Consider the following 20713-nt stretch of genomic DNA (forward strand, 5'->3'; position numbering starts at 1 on the left):
ATCATATACTGTAGGACTGAATAGCTATTTGGTGTCCTTGATGCAGACATCATTTTCCATCATAATGTGCTTCAAATAGTCTTGTGGAGGTCTGGAGATGTGTGGATTTCCCTTGGGTTGCCTTGCAACCTCAACCAGCATGTCCAATGGAAAAGGTTCAGAAACAAGATGAAACAAAGCATGGTGGATGCTTTGCTTCTAGAAGCGAGGAGGCCATATTGCTTTATGAAGCAGCTCCAAACCATTAACAAGGCAACTCTAAAAAAGCTTTACATGGGAATAAAACAATTCTAAGCCTAGGACTGTATTCATCCCAAATATGAAGCTACAGTTTACAACCATGGTTTATTGAATAAATGATAGTTGGCAGGGTTCACACCCATTAATTACACTATCAGTCACATCATATCACCATTAACAGATGATAGCTGGATTCACTCAACATCTAAACTGTACAAGCAAGTCACATTAACTGAATTAAAAATCCAGTCAATGTATGCTGTGAAACAATAAGAGGAACTAGGTTCCTTTCTTCAAAACTGATTTTATTAACTGACATGCACCTTGGGGTCAATTAACAGAATGATTAAAACTCCTAAGATTTATTGACTTCCTGAATCATTGCAACAGTCCCTTTCTCCCTATTAAGTTTTATCCTACCTTCAGCTTATATAATTATTCGTATCTGGAAAGCACCAGATTAAGGGAGATGGTGATACTCCATAACTAGGAGGTAGCAGTTACAGAGATGAGGTTCAACCGCCATATTGATTTTTCTGATTGGACTATACAGCTGAAGCACTGACTGCTGAGACTGATTATAGCATCACATAAATCCAGCTAAAGGGTGTTGACTTCACTGTGCTGTATTCTTCCCTAATCAGTACTTTAAGTGAACCTTATGTCAAGTACAACAAGGTCCTTAGACAAATTTCATTTGATCCATCACATGTCTTTTAGAATCAGCTCCCATTTGGCTAATACTGACCACAAACTCAGTCAAGGCAGGTATTGCTAATGAAGCCACTGGAAGTGATTGTCAAGGGCAGTGGGCAGTCCCACTGTGCTATTACAATGAGGACATTCAAGCCTACTTCTCTCCAACCTCATCAGATATACTGGGCTCTGTGGTTGGCTTCTCCCTGGGCCAGGTCACAGATTGAATGAGATACAACAAATTGAAACTTGCAGTTAGGAGATATCTCATTCAGCTGAAGTGAGTGGCCCTGCTCTAGAAGGAGATACGATAGTTCTCTTCTCTACATTAGCTATGCAGTTTGGGAATCTCCTGTGCCATCCCTGAGTTCAGTGGTAAAGAGTGCCTATTTCCATTTATACATGATCTCCCAGCTGCCATGATCTTAGCTGTCATGATTGATGTGTTGGTTACATCTGGTTAGATTACTGCCATGTACCATATGGGATAACCCTTGAATTATATTTGGAAGTTACCCAGTGGCACGCTGAAAATACATCACACCTACTCTGGCTAAGCTACATTGGTTCCCAACAGATTTCTGAGTTAAATTCAAGGTGCTTGAATAATATAATAATACAAAAGTGGCTTAGGTGCATTTACTTGGAGGAAAGGCAATATATAACAGCTCAAGAACTGGACACTATGTTCATTGGACAAAGGCCTGGTATGTGATCCACCCTGAGGTCCGACCTGAATTTCCTAGGGCCTGGGACTTTTCAGTGGCAGCATCAATATTATGGAATTCCCTCCCACAATCTGTTCCATTACCTTATTCTGTGGTTTGTTTGCTTGTTTAATATTTTAAGCAGATTTTTTAAAAGTGCATTTTAGTCATTCCACCACAGTGGCAGTGTTTCTTTTTTCTTTTTTAACATGGCCACAGTTTTTGTCTTTGTGCTGCATTTTGATTATATATTATTGATTGTTTTAAAAGATGAGCATTGCTTTAGAATGCATGGCATACGATAGTTTGGAGTAGACCTCAGTGTATTTAGCTGATGCGTAAACGGTGGAGGGAGAGAAATATGTAAAACCGGTAACTTCAAAACTTCGACGCCCAAAAACCTCTCCTTCGGCCACCTGCCCAAGGGGGCTGAACGGGGGCTGCTTGGCGTCCAAGAAGCACGTGCGGAGGCGACGGAGGAAGGGGAAGGTAAGCAGACAAAAATGACTCACTACTCACCCTGGCCAATCCCAAGGGGCGGATTTTGCGAGGCAGCGAAGGGCTGGGCTGGGCTGGGCTGGGCCACACGGGGAGATACCGCGGCCGCTTCGTTTTCCTCGCGCAGTTGCTCGTTGCCTTCTGGTGCGGCGGCCGCGGGAAGGAGGCTCCCCTTTCCCCCAGGGCGGCTAAGTGAGTGCTCTTCCCTCTCGTTTCGGACCCGAGCGTAAGCCCTGCGGAACTTGGTGGGAGGGGTCCTTTTCAATAGACCGGGCGCTCCTAGAGTTGTTCTCTCCTTACTTAGGCGAGATGAGGTAGGCTGTGAGCGCTGACCTTTAGGCGGCTCTTCCAATTTCCCAGCTACTTTCAGCTTTGGGATCGCGTCGGTGGGACGGTCCAATAAGCCTCTTCGCGGCCCAGCCGGCGAGTAGGATGCTGGATCTACGGGGCAGGTGGCGAGATCCTGGGAGAAGCAAGAAAACAACGAGTGGCTTGTTGATTTATGGTTTGCTAATTAAGCCACAACTAACTGGATTCTCTTAATACACAAAGCCTTAAGTCAACGATCCGCTCTCGGGAGGGTTCAGACAATAGGTAAAGCCAAAATCAAACAAGGTTTATGGCTTGACCTGCTGCGTGGATCACATCTTGGGTGGGTTTGGGCTTGGATGGGAGCTGCTGCGGATTGAGGGAAGTCAGGAGATAGAGATGCGCGCGTTCCCACCAGTTAGCAAACTGCCTAAACCAGCTTTCCCGGCGCTGGTGCCTCCAGGTGTGCTGCTGTTAAAGCTGGAGGATGCTGAGAGAAAGACTGGCCCTAACGAGTAATTTAGCAAGTGGGAAAGATCTTTTTGGAAAACTCAGTTCCAAGTGGACTGTTGATCCGGCCACGTTGCTGTTGTTGACATGTAAATGGAGGGGTCCGGATTGTCCCGATAGTACCCCTCATTCTTTCTAGCAGGAGCCACAGACTAGGCTATCATGGGTAGCTTGTGATTTAGCGGGTTGTGGAAACCAGGCCATTACGTCAAGCTGTAATGTGGTTTAGTTGTGCACAGCGTGCAGTGTGAATGCAGCAAATGTGTTTTGTTAACCCGTGTTTAGTAGATTCTGTGAACTCTGTTGGAGAAGCAAATTCACTGCCTCGCGGCTTCCTGGTGTTGGGCATTAAAACACAAGCGGCTCCGTTGGAGACAGCTTTCTTTCGTTCGTTCGTCCGTCCGTCCGTCCGTCCGTCCTTCTTGGGAGATCGCTCCGGCCATTGGTACTTTAAATAGTTGTCGCTGTTGCCTGGGACCGGCCGCACACACACGACCTGCTCTGACCTGGGACATCAGAACGTGGCGGCTGCTCTCCCGGGGAAGGGGACGCCGCGAGGTCCCGAGCCGACCCACAAAGCAGAAGTCGCGTCGCCGCGGTTCCTGCCTGCGAAGGGTCGTTCGCCTGTCCGGGAAAGCGGACGCGGGAAACGGGCAGAACTGGCGTGTTAGTGGAACGGCCCCGTTTGCGAACGGCGTCCTTTCCTCCTGCAGTGCCACCCGCCCTGTTTCTTCTGGGCCCGTGGCCCACCTGGGTGTCTTTCGCGCGAACCCCGTGAACGGTGTGAAGGATGGGTTCAAAGACACGCCTCTGCTGTGCTGGACTTCCGTAGTCCATTCCTGGTGTGGCCTTTGGTCACGGTCACATTTTCTGTACCGATTTCTTCGGGTTTTAGGTTTTGTCATTGCCCCATAGGGCGGGAGAAACATCTTCCTGAAACGTTGGGTAGCCTCCTGTAAAGTGTTGTGTTGGATGAATCAAAGGTATGATTCAGTCAAAAGCAGTTTCCTTTTTTCTCGTGGGGGATGAGCCAGTGATGGGGTATTATTTTCTGCATTGTGCAAAGATTCGGTGTCTGTGATGTTATCTGATGAGAATTGGGTGGCTCATTTCACTCATATCTGTGAAGCTTGTCATATGGAATTTCTGCATACTTAACCAATCAGCTATGAGCTGAATGTCACACTAAGGGTGAACTTATTTTAATTAAAAATAATGGAATCTTTTGGAATATTAAAGAGTTTCACTTATTAAACTGTTTCACTTATTTTTATTCTGTAGTTTTGCTGTAAAGTCTAACACAGCTTTCTTTCTGGAAACTAACTATTGTATAGCTTTTATGAATACTCAAGTTCAGCTCTTCTGTGAGTACCAGGATTTGCTTAGAAAGCTGTGAAGGGTTAATTTTCTGCACCTTCATGAGACTCCACCCCTGTAAGTGAAAGTGTGTATGGGGAGGGGTGAAAATGCTGGTGTTACTTTTAACTGTTTAATATTAACTGATATGGCCTGACTAGTTGAATTACTAGAGAGAAAAACACATTAATGAAACAGGTTTGAAAAAAATTCCCTAGGATTTGTTAAGCTAATAGACTGTTTGAAAAACTCTGCACCCAGCTGAAAATCTAAATGTAAGAATCAAGTTACTTAATTATAAGAATAATAAAATAGTTTGTTCAGCTGCTGCTTCTTGTCTCCTTCAGTAATAATACTTTATTGAATAAAATGCCTAGTATTTTTGAAGTACAACCTGGCATGCTTCAAATAAGTTCAGATAAGCTCTCAGAATGATCACAGCTATGAATTCTGGGAGTTGCAATCCCAAGACATCAGGTTTCCTATTTTTTTCCAAACTGAATCTAATCTTATCTTTGTATCTGCTTTTTTTACTCTCTACAAAAAGCTGGTATGGTCTGTAGTTTTGTAATAGCTATGTTCAAGTTAGCCATGAAATTATTATTTGATGTTATGCAAATCCTGTAAATCCATCTCACTGGTGTATACTGGAAGATATGATCATGCAGTAAATTCTTTAGGTAAAGGATAATGAACAAATTCAAGCTCTTTAAGTAATAATGCATGTATTTTTAAAGATAGGTTCATTATGTGCATCTTATACCTAGAGCACAAAGTGAGAAGAAGCCTTCAGTGTATGTCATAAGCCACCAAGAAGTGACTGATTTCACATTTGGGAGACAAGCAGGGCAAAGTAGATGCTTTGTTTTCCTGTCACTAATTACATTAAATTGAGGGAATGAGGAAGTAAGTAGAGGGAAACAACCTCTGGATTATTGCTACAAGGCTGGAAGGGATATATAAAAATGCCAAAAAGTATCGCGTATTTTTAGCAACATTAGTTGGCTATTCTCATTGTCTTGATAATAATCTTTACCATATAGTGTGAACAAAGCAATGCCATAATGTGGTTTGGAAAAAGTTTGACTTAGTGTGTTGTATGAATCTAGCACTTGCAACGTATACAGTAAAAGTTAGTTTAAAAATATTTCAGTGTGATGTGTGTACCGACACATAATTTCAATGTGGCATACAGATACTCAGTTCACTTCTTCCAAGAGAAAAGAAGTGATGGGGAAGGTTCCTGTGGAACCTCTGCCTACAATGTTGTTTCAAAGCCATTTTTGGCATTTTTCTCATAGTGGTCTGAACCGTATGAACCATTTTATCAGAAAGGAAGGGTTGATATTTTTCCCATTTATTTCCATCTCCAAGTACTCTCGGAACGGTATAAATAGTCCACCTTCCCTTAACCTCTCAGAGTGGAGAAATACAGATGTTATATTATGTCATGCCCCCATGTACAGTTTTACATGACTTCCACCCCCATCCTTTGGGAGGGGGGATTTCTCTACTTTTATGCAGTGTTTATCTTGTGTGGTACTTCCACTTAAAGTGATCACCAGGGGGCACCACATTACTGGTTTCATCCTTATTGGGAATCTATATCTATTGGGATAGCCAGATGTTATTCTGTGGGGTTCAAACCCTCTACTAGGAATGGAACTCACAGACCTTTGAACTTTAGATGGCTGTATATAGTGCAGTAGCTTTATCTCAGAGGAAAACTGCAAAGATTTTTGAAGTTTCACAAAGCCAGCCAGACTTCACCCCTCTCATTGACTCTGCCATGCTGATTGTTCCTGGTTCCTTAGGTATGAAAGCAATTCCACAGTGGAACTAGTGCATGTACTTTCCTTCACTAGACGTCTTTCAAGTAGGAACTGGAAAGCCTTTGGTTGGAGATGCTCTGTTTCTGGTGTTCTGCATCAAGTCTGGGATTGGATGGCCTATAACAGGGTTCCTCAACCTCAGAAACTTTAAGATGGGTGGACTTCAACTCCCAGAATTCCCTAGCCAGCATGGCTGGCTGTGGAATTCTGGGAGTTGAAGTCCACCCATCTTAAAGTTTCTGAGGTTGAGGAACGCTGGCCTATAAGATTTGCTGTGATCTTATGTTAATGGGTTCAGATATACCAGTGAACAATGGCGTATATATTTGGGCAGGTACTAACAATAACTAGATTGCATAGGAATGTCCTCAGTTTAGATTCACACCAATACAGGAATCAGAATTAACGGCCTTGCTTGTATTGGTATATGTCCTTAGTACATAAAGGGCTTTCTAGCTAAGATTTCTGATTGTGTTAAATGAAAATAAGTGCATGTTCATGTTTTCAAATACTGTGGTCTTGATAGATTTTGCAGTTCTTCCAAGTACTTTTTAGATGTGTGAGAAGGTTTGGGATTCCTTTTCACAAGTATCAAATGTTGATACTTGAAAAGTTCTTCATTTTGCTCTTCTGTGGCTATTCTGAATATATGCCCATAAATTAGTAGGAAAAATTTCTCCATTCCTACATCCCCATTCCATGTAGAAGCAGTGAGTTACACCATTCTGCTATTTATATTTATTCCTGTAGAAATAACTATTTAATATCTTACGTTTTCACATTGTACATGTGAAACCACTTCAGAAAGCAAACTCGGAATGTAAAGGGCAGTCTCAAAACCTATGCTAACATGTGGATGGTCTGATCTCAAAAGAAGATTGATCTGTACTTTAAGTTGCAACTGCTTAGGGAACTTGCTATATGAGTACAACTCATTTAGGGTTGTGTCTGTTTTGGGGTATCATTCGTTGGGCCTTGATATATTTTTAAACTAATGATTGAGTTATATTTTTGATGTTAGGAGTGGAAATACATGCAACATTTATACTTTTTTTTCAAACGTTCCCTTGCATTAAGCCATTATTAACTGATGTGATTCAGTGAGGCGGCCACATTGTCTCTTTAATGGCAACATCAAACACTTAGCAAGAAAAGACAAATAATTTCAGTCACATCTTGAACAGTCTTATAACAGGCGCTCGTCAAGGTTTGCTTTTCCCAGGGAGAAGAAAATTCAGCTGAAACTCTTATGGGTGGGTGTAGAGAACTTGGCCTTACCTTGCTTATAAGGCAGCCCTGAGGTGTGTATGAGTGAATGCCTTTGTTCATTGTACTATTTTTCTTGTGGTCTGCAGCCTGTCTGGTTCTAGGGGGCAATTCCTGAAAGTGTTGGAGACTCATAATTCTGCCTCTTGAACTTTTGATGGCTACAGAAGATATTCCAGGACGTGATGTCAACAGAAGGGATGAAAAAATTAAGACTATTCCTCTTTCAGAGATAAATGAGCAAGCAGACGAATGGCACCCATCCATTCTTCAAAGCCCTAAAAATGCCCTGATGGCTCAAATAAGGACAATTGGGGACTGCTTTTCTCTTGGTTAGAAGTGGGGTTTTAAGCTTGAAGAAATCCTGAAAAATTACATGGCTGAAATTCAGTGACACAGGATGCTGGGAGGCTCCGTGGAAGCTGTGGGTTGTCCTCCCAGATTAATCCTAATGGAACCCAACAAATGGGACCTGTCTTGACCTAAAGCTTTTTCAAATCAGGTAGGTAACCAAAACAATAACAAAAACCCAACACTCAGCAGTGTCAGTAATAAAGCTAAAATGTTGCACTTTTGCATCATTTTCTAGGACTAATTGCTGCTCAACCTTAAACTAGCTGCTAATCTAGGATTAGATGCAATGAGGGAGACATGACCAGGTACCCTTAAAACAAGATGGAGCTACGTGTCATGGTTAAGGTCTGCTAGCTTGATTATAGTCTTGGTTAAGATTCCAATTCAGTATCAAGGGACTAAGGGGAAAAGGGACAGAGCCTTAGTCCCTTGTAGAGAAGTCCCCTCTCCCCTTAGGCCTATGGAACCCGTTCAAGACCTCATGGAAACCTAAGTTCAGTGGAATCAGTTTGAAGAAAACCATCCTAGATTACAGTGCCTAGAACTGGACACACCATTTCAAGTAAGGCCTGACTTAACAAACAGAATGGGATAATTACTTCCCATAAACTACTGCTAAGCCAGATCTCCCCCATCCTGTACTTATTACTTTTATTTATTTTCCTCAGATGAAGGCCTTTACATTACTCCATTTGAAATTTTATTCCAGCTGACTACTCAAGCCTGCCTAGAACTTTTTGAATCTTCTTTTTCTCTTCCAGCTACTCCTCCTCATTTTGTATAATTTGCAAAAGTGGTCATCATTCCTCAACCCTTTCATCCCTTTCATGAATAAGAAGGTTGAATGGGGCCCAGGACACAGCTGTATGATAATCTACTCAATACTGCTCTCCCACCTCCACTTATGTGGAACCATTTATGAGTACTCTTTCAGTACAGTTATTTAGCCAGTTACACATTCCTGTAATACTTTTGTCATTTAGCCCTTGTAATATTATTGTCATGGTCCTTTGAGTCAGTCTTGATCCTGGTGACAATGTGGTTAAGTCAATGCAGTTTTCTTAGCAATATTTTCAAAAGTGATTTGCCAGTACAGATATAGCTTGTTTTATCGTGCTTCACTTAATTACGCTTTGCAGATATTGCGTTTATCAAATAGCACTGCATGCTACAGATAAATCTTTCATGAAAGGAAGAGTCAATCAATGCGGCAAACTTCATTGTTGTCTTTAAGAAATGTTTTAATTAAGGTATGTACATTCCTTTTTTAGACATAATGCTGTTGCACACTTAATAGACTACAATATAGTGCAAACATAATGTTTATATGCATTGGAAAACCAAAAAATGTGTGTGACTTGCTTTATTGTGATATTCGCTTTATTGCGGTGGCCTGGAACTGAACCCGCAATATCTCTGAGGTATGTCTGTACTGCCTTCTTGGATGTTTTCTGACTTCCCAGTCTAGGATTAAGAAACAGTGATTGGCCCAAAGTTAGCCAGCGTTCATGCCTAAGGGCAGACTAGAACTTAGGTCTTCCTGCTCCAGTCCAGCATCTTTAACCACTACACCAAATTGGCTTTTCTCCATACAGTATTATATCATTTTCTTAATAAAGATATCATGAAAGACTTTGTCAGAGGCTTTGCTGAGGTCAAGGTACACTATGTCTGCACATAGTATTTCCCCAGTCTATGATCTGTCAGGAAACTGAGATAAGATTAATCTGGCATGACTAGTTTGTGATAAACCCATGCTGGCTCTTGTTAATGGTTGCATTCCCATCCAAGTGCTTACTAATTTAATTACTAACTTAATAATCAGGTTTAGGTGTCAAGATGACAGGCTTGTAATTTCATGGGTTGTCCTCCTTCCCCTTTCTAAAGATAGGAACAACATTTGCCCTCCACCAGTCTTCTGGGACTTTATCCATTCTCCAGGAATTCTCAGAGTCAGCAGCACTCCTGTCACCTCCGCTAGTTCCTTCAGTAACCTAGCATATAATTCATATGGCCCTGGAGAGCTGAATTCATTTAAATTAGCTAAGTGGGTTTTTTACCCTCTTTACATTTATCCTGAACTGCAGCTCCCTTTTTCCGTTAGTAGCACAATTATGGCCAGGTTAGGTTTCATATCCCTTTTGAAACAAGACAGATACAAAATAAGAGTTAAGATATTCTGGTTTTCCACCATTACCATTACCAAATCACCCCTTTCTCTTCACACCTGTGACCTCTTTGCATTACCTTTGATTCTGATGTCCGAAAAAGCATTTGTTGTTGTTGTTTCTGTTATAACCTCTATATTTTCTGGTGACTGCTTTATATCCCTTTCTGATTATACCCCCTTCTTTCATTCTTACATACATACATACATATATATACACATACCCACACACATACACACGCACACACACATACTGTATAGCCCTTTTTCTTTTCAGTATTTTGAGAAAGCTCTTTGTGTATCTTCCAAAGACAGAAAATATTGTTCCTTCTAGCACTCATTGTTTGCCAATGTGCCACCTATATCTTGCTTTGCAGAATTTCCCATCCTCTCCTGCCTTTTTTTCCCCTTCAGCATTTCAAGCCATTGGATCATGCTTATCTTCTGTGTGAGTTTACCAAAATCTGATCTTCTGTTATCCAGTATATCCAGTCTGTTCTTCCTCCCCTTGATATCCTGAACTCAAAGATAATATGGTCATTTTCTCTCAAGATTCCAGTCACCCTCAATTCTTCAACTAATTGCTTCCTATTGGTAAGCATTAGCTCCATATTAGCAGATCTCCATGCTCCTTCTTCTACCTTCTGACAAATGACATTGTTAGCAAGAGAAGACAAGAATTTATTGGACCTTTTGGCACAGCAAGATTTCCAGCACCTGTTAGGGCAGCTAAACTTTCTATTGCTACTGATTCACATCGCTTTGAAAGCTTAACTACTTGACACAGAAAGACCTAATTCCTATCTTCTGCCTGCCTAGGTGGCTTTAATAAACTTCGACAACAAAGTCACTTTTTTTCTCTCTTTTTATTCTTACTCAAACACTATCAACAGGATTTTTATGCTCTGCTTTGTGAATTTACATGTAGGCATATATTTTCTTAACATACAGCACAACACTCTCTCCCTTTCTTGTTGAATCTATTAAATTCTGACCTTCCAGGGCTATGTTCCAATCATGAGTGTCATGTCTATGGTTCTTTGCCCAGGCCTTTGACTGAAGCATTCTTTAGACCAGTGTTGTCCAAACTTGGCCACTTTAAGATGAGTGGACTTCAACTCCCAGAATTCCCCAGCCAGCACCAGTTGCAGTCCACTCATCTTAAAGTGGCCAGGTTTGGACAACACTGCTTTAGGCTATGTGGGTTGTCTTCCTTTATTCCCATCCGGTTTTGTCATCCTGCCATCTTTAACCTTCTTTTTGCCTCTTGTTGTTTTTCTTATTTTTAATGTTTTAAACAATTTGTAAACCATGCAAAGTTGATGGGAGCCAGGTGGCATACTATCATCATCATCATTATCATCATCATCATCCTATGTTAGGGTATCAAAACCTCCTTATTTGTTTCTCGTATTCTGTGCATTGTTGTAGAAGCATCCAAAATTGTGAATACAGTAGTAGCTTCACTGTTGTAGTTTCTTGACGGTCTAACTACTCCCTACCCCCTTGTGCTTCTCTCTTGATTGTTGCCCCAATTTGTAATACTAGATTTGAGTCTGGCTTTTGTAACCCTTCCCTTTTTGCTGATCAGCTTCCAAGTGAGTTCAGCAAGGCACCTGGTTGAACGCGTCCTTCCCAGTCTTTGAGTGATGTAGCTTGTCTGATGTACCTAATCTCTTAGGTATCATATTCCATGGCATAGGAGCTAGTTCTCACATGGTCAAATGTAAACTGCTTGATACTACATCTATCCATTGCTAAAACAAAAGACAGATAGAAATTGGGCCTCCACTTAGTCCATGGAATCAAATGATTGGGAGAAAGAGGTGCAAGGCTTTAAGCAATGATTTCACTATAAATAGGGCTTCTATTTGATTCACAGCAGTTGCTGGGATTCTTTTGTAATTGCTTCATGACTTTTCTACAATAAACTAAATTATCCAACCTTTTGTGTCCTCGGAAGTATATTCTTGAAGGCTTTTTTGTATTGCTAGCTGAAGTGATCCTTCCACATGGTTGAGGAACACAAACTTTTCTTAGCAGCACTATTGATGTAGCCAGTTGTTCAGAATCTTATTTCTTTCTTACACCATAACCATAAACTGGAAGGACTGAGGAAAGCACTATTTGAGCTCTCATTTCCCACACCATCCTGGCTAGGGGTTCCTAGCCTTGGAGGTCCACTCAAGGTCACTTCTGGCAGTATTGTTGATCCCCACATGTATAATTAGGAAGGAATAGTTTTCTGGCATCACATTCTGCATATGGGAGACAACACACCTGTGCCGTGTTCTGTAAAACTGGGGTTGATTTGGGATTATTTTAGAGGGAGAGCCTGATACCTGTTGCTGAGCTCCATTGATACAAAGTACTTCTTGCTTCTTTGGGTCATGTATTTCCACTTGTCATCTTCTGTGGCATTCATTTCCCCTCTGCTGCTTCAGAGGAGCTTCACCGGTCCTGTTCAGAATGTCTTACTATCCCTGCTGTCTTCTAGTATAGCAACTGTCTCCTCAAGTCCTTTCACCTTCTCCAAAAAGGATGCAAGCTTCCAGCAGATGTTAAATGGGTTTTTTTCAGGCAGATCACTGCAAAGCTTCATTTGTTGTCCATATTCCTTGAAATCTTCCCTGTATATTCCTCCACAGAAAACTCCCCTGCTTGTTCCCTGCTCACTGGCTCAGTGAGCTTAGATTTGCTTGTACTTACCTAAGGAAGGATTTTAGCAAAAATAGCTCCAGTGAAAATATGTTTGTTTGTTTGTTTGTTTATAACATTTTTATACCACCCTTCCTCTAATGACTCAAGGTAGTTTATATGATGTTGAGAATAAGGGATTAAACACACCAAGACTTGAGTTAATGTGACTTGACTATGGCAGTCTGCAATTTTTATAAATAAATTATAGTGCTGATCAGACACCAACATATACAGTGCAATACTTATGTCTCATTTCACAATAATGTTAGCAAGGTCCCATATTGTTAGATCTGGGAAGAGAAAAAGGAAGCAAGGACATCTATCTTTATTTTGCTTCAGTTTTGCATTTGGTGGATTTTGGAGTTCTAGTTTTATTAAAAAAGAAGAATGTGGTGCCTTTCCCTGTGTAGGGCAGGCTATTCTCTGTCCCTTTTATCAACTTTATTAATACTTATTAATGTATTAAACTTTATTAAAGAAAGAAAAAGGGCAAGTATCAATTTAAATATTTCTCATATCCTATAATCTAAAAATTAACAAAATAGTAGCATCCTACATGATATATAACTTCCATTCAATTTTTTTTAACTTTATGTTTTATGCTTTTCGGTATTCAGGGTCAGCTCATCAATAGAAGGCAAAGATGTAGGTGAGATTTAGGTAATACAAGGTCATACAAATTTACTGAGTAAATTTGAACAACGTGAGACCAATATTAACTATTTCTTTCAGAGTCGTAAGTTCACATAAGCAAATTCCTTGCTCATTATAAAATTTAAAATGAAGTTGCATGAAAAAGAATGATGCTCAATACACTTGATTATACTGAGGAAGAAGTCTATACCTAATTCATCTTTAAATTAATCCACAGTTCAGATGTTGGCAAATTTATTTCTTAGCAGTCCTAATTTTATCAATAGTAACTTCTATCTTTGGCTAGGTAAAGGATACATTTCCTAGATAGCCAATCAGTTCAGCATGGGTTAACAAAATAATCATGTTAACAGAAACCATAAAATAATCAAATGTGTCTTTGATTCCTTTTTTTAAGTTGATTTCTGGTTCTCCATAGCTATTTGTACTGACATAAAGTTCAGCATCCTGGAAGTCTCTCCTGATAACTTTGTACCTGAGATTCAGAAGATTGTAAATAGAATATAAATATGTATCCAGATTTATACTCATATAACACAATTTTACTTCAGCATTTTCTGTTTTAAAATTCTGTGAGATTGTAACTGAATATGAGAAGTGATAGGCCTCCATTCTAACTGTATATTCTATTCATAAAGGTATACCTTGAAACTGGTTTAGAAACTTGAGTTTCTGCAAATTGCTGTCATTGTTATCATGTGTATTACTCTTATGGTACAAGATCAAAACTTGGCGACAATAGCTTTACTCCTCATTCTTTTACTTGACGATTGACAAATAGAAACTGGAAGTTCTACCATACTTGGTAGGACCAGTTAGCCTTTATCAGAAACTGTGAATGTTTCAGCAAGTAGAAAAACAGATAAGATGTTGCACAACCACTCAGTAATAGAAGAAAACCATTTCTGTTTAAATAGTCTTACAGAGCTTTTCTGCATATGCTCTCATGCTGATTTGAGCACCTACAGTCAGGTCCAGAAATATTGGGACATCGACACAATTCTAACATCTTTGGCTCTATACACCACCACAATGGATTTGGAATGAAACAAACACAATGTGCGTTAACTGCAGACTGTCAGCTTTAATTTGAGGGTATGTACATCCAACTCAGGTGAACGGTGTAGGAATTACAACAGTTTGCATATGTGCCTCCCACTTGGTAAGGGACCAAAAGTAATGGGACAATTGGCTTCTCAGCTGTTCCATGGCCAGGTGTGTGATATCCCCTCAGTACCCCAATTACAATGTGCAGATAAAAGGCCCAGAGTTCATTTCAAGTGTGCTATTTGCATTTGGAATCTGTTGCTGTCAGTTCTCAAGATGAGATCCAAAGAGCTGTCACTATCAGTGAAGCAAGCCATCATTAGGCTGAAGAAACAAAACAAACCCATCAGAGAGATAGCAAGAACATTAGGTGTGGCCAAAACAACTGTTTGGAACATTCTCAAAAAGAAGGAATGCACTGGTGAGCTCAGCAACACCAAAAGACCCGGGAGACAACGGAAAACAACTGTGGTGGATGACCGAAGAATTCGTTCCCTGGTGAAGAAAACACCCTTCACAACAGTTGGCCAGATCAAGAACACTCTCCAGGAGGTAGGAGTATGTGTGTCAAAGTCAACAATCAAAAGAAGACTTCACCAGAGTGAATACAGAGGGTTAACCACAAGATGTAAACCATTGGTGAGCCTCAAAAACAGGAAGGCCAGATTAGAGTTTGCCAAACGACATCTAAAAACGCCTTCACAGTTCTGGAACAACATCCTATGGACAGATGAGACCAAGATCAACTTGTACCAGAGTGATGGGAAGAGAAGAGTATGGAGAAGGAAAGGAACTGCTCGTGATCCTAAGCATACCACCTCATCAGTGAAGCATGGTGGTGGTAGTGTCATGGCGTGGGCATGTATGGCTGCCAATGGAACTGGTTCTCTTGTATTTATTGATGATGTGACTGCTGACAAAAGCAGCAGGATGAATTCTGCAGTGTTTCGGGCAATATTATCTGCTCACATTCAGCCAAATGCTGCAGAACTTCACAGTACAGATGGACAATGACCCAAAGCATACTGCAAAAGCAACCAAAGAGTTTTTGAAGGGACAGAAGTGGAATGTTATGCAATGGCCAAGTCAGTCACCTGACCTGAATCCCATTGAGCATGCATTTCACTTGCTGAAGACAAAACTGAAGGGAAAATGCCCCAAGAACAAGCAGGAACTGAAGACAGTTGCAGTAGAGGCCTGGCAGAGCATCACCAGGGATGAAACCCAGCGTCTGGTGATGTCTATGCGTTCCAGACTTCAGGCTGTGATTGACTGCAATGGATTTGCAACCAAGTATTAAAAAGGGAAAGTTTGATGTATGATGATTATTCTGTCCCATTACTTTTGGTCCCTTAACAAGTGGGAGGCACATATGCAAACTGTTGTAATTCCTACACCGTTCACCTGAGTTGGATGTACATACCCTCAAATTAAAGCTGACAGTCTGCAGTTAACGCACATTGTGTTTGTTTCATTCCAAATCCATTGTGGTGGTGTATAGAGCCAAAGATGTTAGAATTGTGTCGATGTCCCAATATTTCTGGACCTGACTGTAAATGGTTTCCTTTATTTTGAGTGCCCGAAGAAAGAACAAACTAGTTCCAAGGTTTGTATTCTGGACAGACTATTCTTAAAAAATATGAAGATTTTTCAGGATATATATTTTGCAACAAAGCTGTTTTGATAGTTTAACCTTGATAAATCTTGCTAGTTTATGAATTATTTATGGTTTGCATTTGGTACTGCTGTCCCTAGATGGACGGGCATACAGGTGTTTGGAAGCTGTTTCGTTTGGATGCAGTAGTCTAGCCCCAACCATGTAACCTGTGCTATGAACGTCATACTTGAACTCATGGATACTTGAATTTGCACTGAACAGTAAACTAAAAATCCAGGGTTATTACAAACTGGCTTAATGTAGTTGAACTTCCATTTGATGTATACAACCTGTACATACTTGCTTTAGTTCTCCCTTTTAATATGAAAACTGAATAGTTTGTTAAGCATGGTACCCTGGCTGACTACTTCCTTTACAAACCGGAATATCAGTCCACAGCTCATAATTTGTTTAGCTCTTGTTTTGAAGCAGTATGCAAGAAGGCTTTGCTTAGTAATGAAGTTGGGTGTTTAGTGATGGGTCCTCCTTCTTGGCATAAAGTGTATCTTAATTAAGACAGTTTATTATGTTGCTTGGTTAAATGCCTTTTGTTACATTTTGTTTCTTAAACTGGGCATTCAGAAGGAAGCAGTATCTGCAAGAATAGGATCTAGATGTAATTGCAATCATGAGCGAAATAGCAAACGCTACCTGCTGTACCGCTTGAATGCCAAGCCATCTCTCTGAGTCAAAAACCATTTTATGCCTAAGACTCACATTATTTGGGGGATGGTATTGTCTTTTTCCCAAGGGTCACAGTTGGGTCGCTTACAATTTCCTTTTTTTCAGTATAGAAGGGGTTAAGATTTATTTTAATGTATTAAGGTTTTAAATCTTAGGATAGACTTAACATAACCCTTGAAATTGTGGGAAACAGAACTACTGATACTTATTTTTTGCTGGTAGATTCCAGTGGCACAGAGGGGGTTCTGGTGGTCTTAAACAGTACAGGGTGCTGGAGGATTTCCTGGTCTTGTTTTTGGTTTACTCTGAACTTGTAGAAAATATTTTCAAGCATTATTTTGCATATAGCCACATTTTGGCCTCTGGCATCATTTGATTCATTCTGTGTGATATACCAACCATTATTCTAAGTACAAATATATATGTTAAAGTTTAGAAATCTGTAAGGCTTTTTGCTGTTTAGATAGTAATTTATAACTTGTTGTACAGGTGTGGCACAGGAGTTTACAACATTGGTCAGTTACCCAAACCCATAAATCAACCTTTCGCAGCCTGCTACTCCCAGATGTGTTGGGATTGCAACTCCCAGAATTCCTGCCTAAAGTCAGGCTAGGTGAAGTTTTGGGAGTTCCAGCCACAAAGAGGAGATCATTTGGGGAATGATACAGAAATTACAAGTGTGTGTGCTGCTTTTTGTGAAAAGGAATGATAAAGATAGAGGCTGGCTTTTCCACTTAATTGAGTGCATCTGCCATTAGATTGTTTCAAAATTGGATACCTAACTTTGTCAGAATTTAATATCTTTGATAAGGTAGTTGAGCTTGGTGATAAATAAATAAAAAAGGAATGTACATGTACTAGACATAAGGTCTGGTCTCACTAGGAGTACACATTCTTCTTCTCTCTGTTTAGTATTATGATCAAGATGAAAGGAAGGGAAGAACTTGTTGGGAATGAAAATGAAAGTTATTGAATGAGAATTTGATGGCAAAAAAGAGTTTGAAGGAGACCAGGCAATTCACTTTTTAAAATCCTTCTAAGTTCTGGTTTAGGGGAGGCTGATCTAACCTATTCTGCTCCTATTGCTTCCCAGCCAAGGATCTCCAAAAGGATTAATGCAAGAGGAATAGGAAAGCAATTGATCATTCTTGCTTGGTATTCCCAGCATCAGTGTTAAAAAGATTCAAACTGTGATGATTTGGGGTACCATATCTATACTGTACAGACAAGAATTAAGAGGAGTCAATTGATTCAACGAACTGAAGCCAAATCTAGGTAAGATTTGATAAGTGTTGTATGAATTAGTCTCAGATACCACAGTTAGGAAGCTTGCTTACCCTGAATAAGGTAGCACTCTCTCCAAAGGAACAAATGAATAGTTTGGGAATTTCCTATCCTGAAGTACAATTAGCTTTATCGATACGATGGGAATATATTCTGGTTTGGTGCCAATTGTGACTGACCAAGGCCAGAATAGCTTTTATTCAGTGATTCATGCCCTAACAACTTCAACACTGGATCAGTGTTAGCTGTACATGGACTTACCCTTGCGTAGAGCCTAGAAGCTGCAACTGGTCTAGAATGTACTTGCCCAGCTGTTAAGAGGGACAGCTGTAAAGGCCCACAAAACACTCACCCTTAAAATGCTGAACTTGCTTACTATGAGCTATTGGGCCCATTTCAATGTGTTGATTTTACAGAAGTCTAAATAGTTGACTGAAGTACATAAAACATGCTTCCTCCACTACCACCAGCCCATGCATAAAGTCCAGCTAGAGAGATCCTGCTTGTTGGTCCACCTATAGCAGCAGTGGTCTGTGGGGATACCATCCACGGGCTGCAAAAATCCAGATAACCATTATTAGACGTTAGCAAAGAGATAGAGAAAGCTCTTGTTCCTGGTATCATAACTCAGATACAAATTATAGAATAGTTTGGCTAGCCATACCTCATTCCATGGGGGGGGGGGGGGTCCTTCTTTTTTTTTTTTTTTTTACAGAATTCCCAGTCATTCCACATCTAACTGCCCTTTTTACCTAGAGTCTGCAGGCCCACCTGTACAATACTTCCTTGATGCTTTTTCAGTCTGAGCAATTCAAATGTTTTCAACCTTTTCTTGAGAACATTTTAGCGCTCCAGAATTTTTATTTAGGATGTACTTAGGCAAGAGCAGTAGAGGTAGAAAAAGAGAACTACAAAAGTGGCAACCAACTTAAATTAATTGTGGCATACTTGGATGTTTGCTCACTGATAATGACATTTTAGTTGGTCCAAACAGTGGTATTAACCTGCTATGACTTTTCTTCCCCAATGGACCATCATGGCTACCTATGGTTTTTATAAGGCTCTGTATAGCATCTTCTAATCAGAGTATGGCTCGATAATGCCCTGCAAAAGATTATGGCTCTAAGTTTTTAAAAGCCTTTCTGGAACTTGTTGCATTTCACCAATATTGTGTTTACACGTTTCTTCTTGCTCTCCCTTGGCCAGACACTTGCTTTTGGAGATAGATAACTGAGATAGAATTGATTTTCACAGTTCTGTAGCCTGTGTCATTTTGCTATCTAAGCATGGGATGATGATGGATTCATTCTGTAATGTAAGGAATAGTATGCATTGTATAGTAACAAAAAAGGGAGGTAATATAGGCAAATTCTTTGGCATTTAAGCACACATCAACCTATCCATAGGCTAAGTTCATACATGGCACTAAGACTTTGCATAATTTGTGTAGCTTAGCATTTGGTGAACCCAGCCAATTGTAGTTTATTGATTCAGCCATAGTTAGTAACATTATGGTTTAAAGCCATATACATGGATATTAGGCTGTATATATGAGATGCTAGGGCAGTTCTGAATGTTTTTCCAAGACATATGATAGTAATTAATGTTTACTGACCTTTTTGGGTTCCGCCTTTTAAAAAAGAATATTAGAGAAAAAAACCTAAATATTTGTTATATACAACTGAGAGATATGTTGACATTTTAAAAGGGACAGCAAGATTATGAGTTACAAGCAATCTTTAAAGGAACTGTTTAAAAACAGTAGCTGGCCGACTTTGTTTCTTTTGCTGACACAATTTCAGTATTTGCTTGCTCTTTCCCCTTGGAAACTTGTCTATTCCTTTCATGTTTGAATGTTGCTAGGCTATTGCCTCTTTTATTTGGGTTACCATTGTTTTTTAAAAATTGGCATTACTTATTTTTGCCATTAACTGTGTGAATAAAACCAAGCAGTGAGACAGATATTGAATACCACTGAAGAAGCTCTCTGGGAGGTAGGGATGGGGGGTGGGGCCTTTAATAGAAAACTAGGTAAGTAGAATATATTTTTCAGAGCTGACTGTAGAACATCTCCTCTGTGCTATCAACTGGTAAGTGCAAGATTTGTGATCCATTAAAGCAAGATTTATTTGTGTGATTCGTGTTCTTCCTTCTGGGAGCAAGAGAGAGCTGGTCTCCTGTCCTGCATGTCCCAGGGCCAGTTACATGGAAACTTGATGGCTGTGATTAACACTTGTTCTTGAATGGATCAGAAATCTTGCACAGATCAGTTGACTGTCAAAATTTATGAAAACATATATCTTAAATCCTAATAATTCAGGTAAGAATTACTCATGCCTGGTAAGATATTCCTATTTTATTTGTCAACCCAGTATTTTTATTCTCTTATCTTAATTATGCTTTTTCCCAGCCAGGAAAAGATAGCTTCCTTAAAAGATAGTTGGAGGCTGAATTCTCAGCACATTACTGCCAAATTTAATCAACTGTAAAATAAGGATGAAATATTTAGGTTTCATGTATTTTACCCAGGATTTTTTTTTTCCGGATGGAATTTTTTTTTCTGGATGTCCCTAAAATTATCAGTGTGGGCGTCCACACTGCAGAGAGGGGATGAAACGTGTATTATGACATTATGACTCTTGTACTTGTGTCAGTCGTTGGGACCCAAGTACATAAGGAGTTGCGTAATAACATGTGTGGGGTCATTCTTGCCAAAGATGTTGTTCTTTGTAGAAAGCAAATATAATTCTAT

The 20713-nt window shown here is 40.1% G+C and overlaps 1 protein-coding gene across 6 annotated transcripts in view; it reads left to right on the plus strand.

Moving 5' to 3' along the window:
• The window catches only part of ELOVL7 (ELOVL fatty acid elongase 7), a 63396-nt gene that overhangs the window by 15404 nt on the left and 27279 nt on the right, over positions 1 to 20713 (plus strand). Inside the window, exon 1 of one of the 6 annotated variants that reach the window (XM_007429288.4) lies at positions 2239 to 2333. The exons of 3 other annotated variants lie outside the window; for them this stretch is intronic. The gene's annotated coding sequence lies outside the window, so the exon portion shown is untranslated. Of the gene's footprint in view, positions 1 to 2238; positions 2368 to 20713 lie in introns of those variants that run through there. 2 more of the 6 variants (XM_015888252.3, XM_025167339.2) reach the window with 2 other exon arrangements.

The sequence above is a fragment of the Python bivittatus genome, unplaced genomic scaffold (genome assembly GCF_059951505.1).
Source record: "Python bivittatus isolate LINGU-HERP-01145 unplaced genomic scaffold, Pbiv_v1 ctg000570_np1212, whole genome shotgun sequence".
Classification (NCBI taxonomy): domain Eukaryota; kingdom Metazoa; phylum Chordata; class Lepidosauria; order Squamata; family Pythonidae; genus Python; species Python bivittatus.